Raw genomic sequence first — 6,716 nt, forward strand, 5'->3', positions numbered from 1 at the left:
AAGTGGTTGAGGGACTCATGGTCAGTTTTTAGATAGGCAGCAAAGTTTTGGCATGGCAATTACTAAGAAAAATACAAAGAATCAAGAGAATAATCCTTTTACATTATTTTAGAACTCTAAATGGAACTGGGTTTGGGTACATTACTGAATTCACAGTAAAGTAACAATTTCAGAATGCATTATTCTTTTATAGTAAATATCACATTGCAATGGAATTATTTATTTACATTTCTGTCTTTCTCATTTACACTTTTAGATGTTCAGAGAAATTAATTTGCCCTTTTCATTATTTTAGCCCCCAGATTGATATAAAAATGGTTGGCAAAAATGGTTGGCAAACTAACCTAGCTGTGTTTACCATGTTGTCTTTTGCACTTTTTTTCTATCTAGGCTTTTTCTCCTATGGTTCACTATTCCTAATCAGATTTTACTTCTGGCAAATTTAACTAAAGATATTGTATCAGAGAAATGAACAACGATACAATATACATAGTAAGGGTGAAATAATATCAATGGATATTAAAAAACCGCTTCTTATGAGCAAGCAGTAAACAAACGAGCCAGGTCAATGTAATGGCAAAACATGAGTGGTCTTCAGATCTTTGAAGGGCTGCATTATGGAGGAGCACAGAGTCTGCACCTCTGGGCAAAAGCCACAAGAACACAGGCTTTAAGGTCAGTGTAACCATTGTTCAAATATGGAAGAGAGGCCTTTTAAGGTGTGAGATTCCTATGCCTGGTTGTTCCCTTAAAGTGGTGTTCTCAAGAGCATTCCTTCCTGGAACAGGAGAGTTTGTTGACTCCCATATTCGTTCCTCTTAGGTATAACAGTTACATCATCACTTGCCCAACTGTTAGCCACTTCCTGATAATGTTTATGACCATAGCTCTGACCCAGACATATAATAAACATTCACTCAATATGTGCTTTTGACAACTTCTGTGCTAGGTTTGGGAAAATACAGAGATTAATAAAGATATCTTTTTCTTTGGACATTCATGGTTTCGAGAGTGGGGAGACATGAAAAACCACAAACTTATGGTGCAATGAGTGCAATATAAATGATCTTGTCTTCATTTTAGTTCTCTTCTAAATACCATGCCTGTCAAAATGTTGTCGTTTTGTGAATTTAGATGGAAAATGTGCATATCTGTTATTTGCAGACCTTCTGGCTTTTTCTATGGCCTATTTCCAGGAAAGAAAACTCTTGTTAAAATCTTGTTGTAAAGAAAGATTTTTGCTGAATTACACAATATGAGCATGCTTATAATGCTTATATAAAGAAGCAGAGTCTGCTTCCATATACAATGAATTTTTTAGAATCTGACTCTGACATGTAACAATGGAAGGTAACTCAACCAAAGTGAGGAAAAGTTACAGCAATATTGAAGCAATAAAATAAATTCTAATTGATTTGATGAATGACATCTTTTTTGTTTAGAAAAGCTAGACATGTAGTTATTTTCCTATTATTGTAATACATATTTGACATTCCTCCATTCAATATTTCCCACAATAATATTTTAATGCATTCTTCTTCAATGTGCAAAAAACTCTCTTCCAATTTCTGGACTTTGCACTTGCAGTTCTCTGTTTAGAAGCTCTACCCTGCCCTGCTACCCCTCCAAATTGTTTGCTGATACAGCTCATTTAAGTCTTAGCCCTCCTCCCCACCTTTATAAATTTAGCCCAATATCTACCAGTTTTATAGTTTCATAGCTGCAGGTATTTCTTATGATTTGCAAATATATATATATATATATATATATATATATATATATATATATATATATATATATTAAAAAATTGGTTACATTCATGTATCATTAAATTATTAATTAATGGTCTTCTAATTCATTATATTATTGACTCTTAGTTTAGAACTTATAATCTAGTTTACTTCTGTGGTCCCAAACCTCAGGAGAACATTTGGCAAATAGATTTTGAGAAGCTGAAAGGAAATTTAAAAACTTACTAAGGACTAGTTTTTATTAGCATAGAACGAAACTTAGAAGCTGGTCAGCTTTCCATCCAGCAATTGGCAGGGTTTTCATTTATTGATTGTAAGGCTGCAAGTAGTTCTTATTTTCCCCCATAACCTTTTCTAATAGACTAATTCTACCCCTTCCAAATCACTCCTAAAAATATTTTCATAAATGGGTAAATGAATTGATTGCTTCTAATATTTTTTGCACCAGTTATACTTGTTAGATTTATAAATCTAACAAGTATTTTAGTGTTATTTGTTTAGATGAAAGGAATGTTTACTTATTGTGTTGTTTTAAGGGTATTGGAAACACAAACATTTGATTTAAATTGCTGTCAATATACAATATAGGCAATGAAAAAGTGTTCTTCCCAACACAATAATTTCTATTTTGAATGAAAAATTGATCGATTCAATGTTTAGCATATTAATTACATAAGAGGTAAAAAGATACATCTGTTTTTAGTTTTATCTTGAAAACTCTATTACATTAACCAGTGATTAATACTCCAATTGATAGCTAAATAAAAACAAATTATTATAGGTAAACCAATTTACTCTCATAAGCACGGTTAGCATTTTTAATTTTTGTTACAGAGATCACATTTTCTCATCTGTAAAAAGAAAGGCTTCAATTAATAAATCCTAGTTCCTTTCCTGGTTTACCATTCTATGATATTCTAAATTTAAGTAAGCTAATCTGATGTATGTTTCATCTACATGCTAAGAAGATCTTATCAGAAAAATAACACTACATAATTATGTTCTTTGGCTATTTAAAGTTCTCCTTTAAAGACAGTAAAGATTAATTATGAAGAAATGAACTCTTACTATGTGTTAATTAGTAGGAAAGATAATATATATTCTTAATTAAATAGTAAAACATTAGCATTTTACTGGAAAACTTGACCACTTTCAAATATACATTCTCTGCGCTTCCTTTGACTAGTTTTTATAAAGTTTGCTAATACCAGGGGTGCCAAAAAAATGTATATAAGTGAACACTTCGGTCAACATTGCTCAAGCAGTAGTTCTCCATAATCAGAAGTGTCTGGACACTGATGGTAACCACTTTGAGCACCTCTTGCAATTATAGAAGTCAACTATGACTTGCGTCATCTCTTGTTATCAGTATATATTGAGTATTACAATTTGAATGCAGTTTTCCTTTCTTAAAATGTATATATGTTTTTTTGGCCTGCTCTGTATATGATTGCAAGGTATATTATCATTTCTCACTGAGTATCACAAAGTCTTTTCTCCCTTACCTGAGTATTGTGAGGTCCCACTTCCCTTATTGGCCACAAGACAATTTGTAAAGGAAGACCTGATTTATAACAAAGCATTAAAAAGCCTATTAATGTTTGAACTGTAGGCATCATCCAATCTCTAGTATGTGCACACTGCCTTCCTTCCTTCTTGAACTGCACATTTTAATAAACAAATAAAGGGTGGTTTAGAAATCTAGATCTGTGGTCTTATCTGCCATAACATACTCTGAATGTTTTCTGTTTTACTTTAATGTATAAAAATAACTTGATTGGGGGTAACTCAATGAAGGTAATAATTGATCTCAAAGAGTGTAGATAATGTCAAGTCATGTTGCAAATCATTGTCTTATTATTTCATAATTTCTGGCTTCAAATTCTTTGTGGTTTGGTACTGTATTAACTCTTCTTACATATGTTATGAAATCATGAATTATCTTCTTCAAAAGTCTGGGTAGTATACATTAATGTCCTGTGTTTTTCAGGTCCCACATACTAAATTCTTCCTCACTAAATAAAAAGATGTTCTCAAAATTTTCATTTATTTTGCAAAGATAATTTAATGTTTAAAAAGGGGAACTATTTTGATCACCTTTACATTTTAGTTGTAAAACTTTAGAAAAAAATGAAATGCTAGAATACCTCTAATCCTGACTATTTTGAAAACTTGCTAAGAAAGAAAATTGAACAAGATAGGATGGCTTTAATTCTAAATATCTTCTTTATTAGTGTTTTTCAAGAGATTTTCTTTTTAAAAAACTGCAAATAAATTCAAAACCATTTGTATTGCTAGTATTTTCTGATTGAATCAAGAAAAAAATTAACGTCTGCCAATCAGATACAGAAATATATTTTTCACAGACTTATCACCTGAGAGTTGTGTATTTTGACCAGAAACAATTGTGAATGTCAAAGGGAGAAAATAGTAAAAAACCTATTTAACTTGATTCTTTCTCGATGACCTAGAACACTGTAATCATATCTCTCCTAAATCATATACTGCCCCAATTTCATATTAGTCTGTTATTCACATAAAGGTTGCCTTATGAGTATATTTTTATTATTTTATAGTATCATTAATAATGAAAATATTATATATTAATATATTCCTCAAAATATATCAGTTTTAGAAACATGTCACAACATTTTATACAATGTTTATGTTACAACCTCTTCATTTATTTAAGATGCAGTTATATAACTAATAAAAAATGTTGGAGTGTATACATTTGTGTGGGCTTACTAAAAGCATGATGAGAACTATAAACGGAAAAATATATTTGTTTATAATTGTGTATACTTTCACCAGGTTTTTGATTAAAGTGAAGTCAAGAAGTGACAGTAATCTCTTACATAGTACACTTCCCAGAATAAGAAAGAAGATGAGTAAATTAGTCTTCCTAACCCAGTAAATTCAGGCAAGATTGATTTTATCTAAAATTTTCAGAGGCAAGATTTTTCATAGAAGTTCAATTATACTATTGTCATTTTCTTGTACTGCATATTGTATTTACAAAATGAATATTATAAATATTTCAAATAAAACATAAGCAGTAATATAATTTGCATGCAACATTATATTTTATTTGCAAAGCTATCAGACACTTTCACTATGGCTATGAAAAATATCTGTTGGATATCCTTTGTATTATTCAAAGTTTATGGTAAAAATGAATGTTTACTTGATTACAGTTTAGTGCTAAGATTAATGCATATTACACCAAATTTTTATGTATAAGAGAATCAGATCTAGAAAAACTCTAGTTCTTATACCACACTGCCTATAAAAATACATAATGTTGAGTTCAGATCAAAACATATTTTAAAGTACACTTTTTGCATCTATTCATTTATTTTAACCTGAATAGTTCTAAAGGCAGTCAGAATCCATTTAACACACTTCCCTTAATTGAGCCTCACCTGTTTTATAGTGGGTATGAAGACAACGAAGATGAAAACCAGGATAACAGAACAATGACATTAATTGTAAGAGTTTCATAAAGCCTATCCCTTCCTCAGAAGAGTCAAATGCAAAGTATTTCTTAAAAAACTATATAGAGAGAGGAAAACAAAACAATAAACATAATCCTTAGATTTACAATAATTCAGTAAATCTCAATTTTGCACTTACTTTAGAGCACCAGGGAACCATATGTCTTTCTCAAACTTAAACTTGTTGGAGAGGTCATGCTTATATTCATGAAATGAGTATTATAAAGAAAAACACCATCTAATTAAGTATAATCAAATGCAAAAAAAAAAGGTATCAAAGCAGAGATTGGTAGATAGTCAAATCTCTCAAACAGCACACAGTTCCTAAGGTTCTACTACATAGTAGTGTGGGGGGCAGGATTTGCCACCCCAAGATGTGTGGCATGTGGAACCTCTCTGGCATGAGGTTATTTTAGGCTGACTATTTTTAGGAAACAAAAGCCTCAGAAAGAAACTTTGACCTTCCTCCCTACAACTGCTTAAAATAATTCAGATGGAGGGTTTGCTCCAGGAAAGAAGCCATCATCATAGATAACTATAGTTTAAAACAAACTAGGTGTGTGTGATAGGGAGGGACCTAGCAGGCCAGTTCGTTCGAAGTCCTCTCTGTCCAATTGTTTCTTCATGGCCCCGTAAACATTTGTTACCAAGCATGAAGTCTTTTCATCCTCTTGCGAATTGCCTTACTTTCCTTTTAAGTCCCAGACCTCTACCACCTTCTCTTTAGTCGAGAATGAATTCTATACCTCATTTTGCCTAACTGTGTTTGTGATGTCTCTAGTAAATGTGAATTCCCCGTATGTATGTATTAAATTTGAATTTTTCTCTTGTTAATCATTCTTATGTCAGTTCAATGATTTGACCAGCCAAACATCTAAGAGAGGAAAGAGAAAATCTTGCCTTGTCCCACACTGGTTAGTGTATGTGATTGGTAACTGTGTCTAATCATTGATACACATGAGGGTCTCATTTTAGCCATTTATCCAGGAGGACATTTATTCAACAAACATTTCTTGTCAGGCACTGTGCTATTTTATGTGGATACAATATTGATAAAAAATACATACGTTCTCCACATGCCCTGAATTCACAATCTAGTGTGGTGACTTGTACTTTTCAACAGTAAATGTATACTGTGAGAATGAGATGAGAGAGAAAAGTGCACTGTGGTATAAAATTGCAAATTAAGGAGACTGAAAAAGGTTTTGATTGTTTGTTTGTTTGTTTGTTTGTCTTTAACTGTATGATAATTGCCCAAGGGAGGTAACCAGGAATTGGGTCACTTTCTGAATAGACTGCACTGTGCTAGGGAAGGGTTTAGAAAGGGCAAGTGAAATGCAACATAATTTCTATTGTTTTTTAATGTAGCTTTTTCTTGATTGGGTGTTTGCTTGATTGTTGTAGGTTTTAAACAGTTTCCAAGGGCTCCTATAAAGTTATTTTAGCCCATCTGTCCTTTATTTGGGTC

General features: G+C 31.9%; 1 long non-coding RNA gene across 1 annotated transcript in view; it reads right to left on the reverse strand.

Annotated features, from left to right (window-relative positions):
- The window catches only part of LOC109377137 (uncharacterized), a 31,189-nt gene extending 25,566 nt beyond the window's left edge, over window positions 1-5,623 (reverse strand). Inside the window, exons 1-2 of the long non-coding RNA XR_002122826.1 lie at window positions 5,388-5,623; window positions 3,257-3,315 (exon numbers count right to left, since the gene is read on the reverse strand). This is a non-coding gene — a long non-coding RNA (uncharacterized LOC109377137). The remainder of the gene's footprint in view (window positions 1-3,256; window positions 3,316-5,387) is intronic.
- Window positions 5,624-6,716: the final 1,093 nt, after the last annotated feature.

This window comes from Hipposideros armiger, unplaced genomic scaffold (genome assembly GCF_001890085.2).
Source record: "Hipposideros armiger isolate ML-2016 unplaced genomic scaffold, ASM189008v1 scaffold_1301, whole genome shotgun sequence".
Lineage (NCBI taxonomy): Eukaryota > Metazoa > Chordata > Mammalia > Chiroptera > Hipposideridae > Hipposideros > Hipposideros armiger.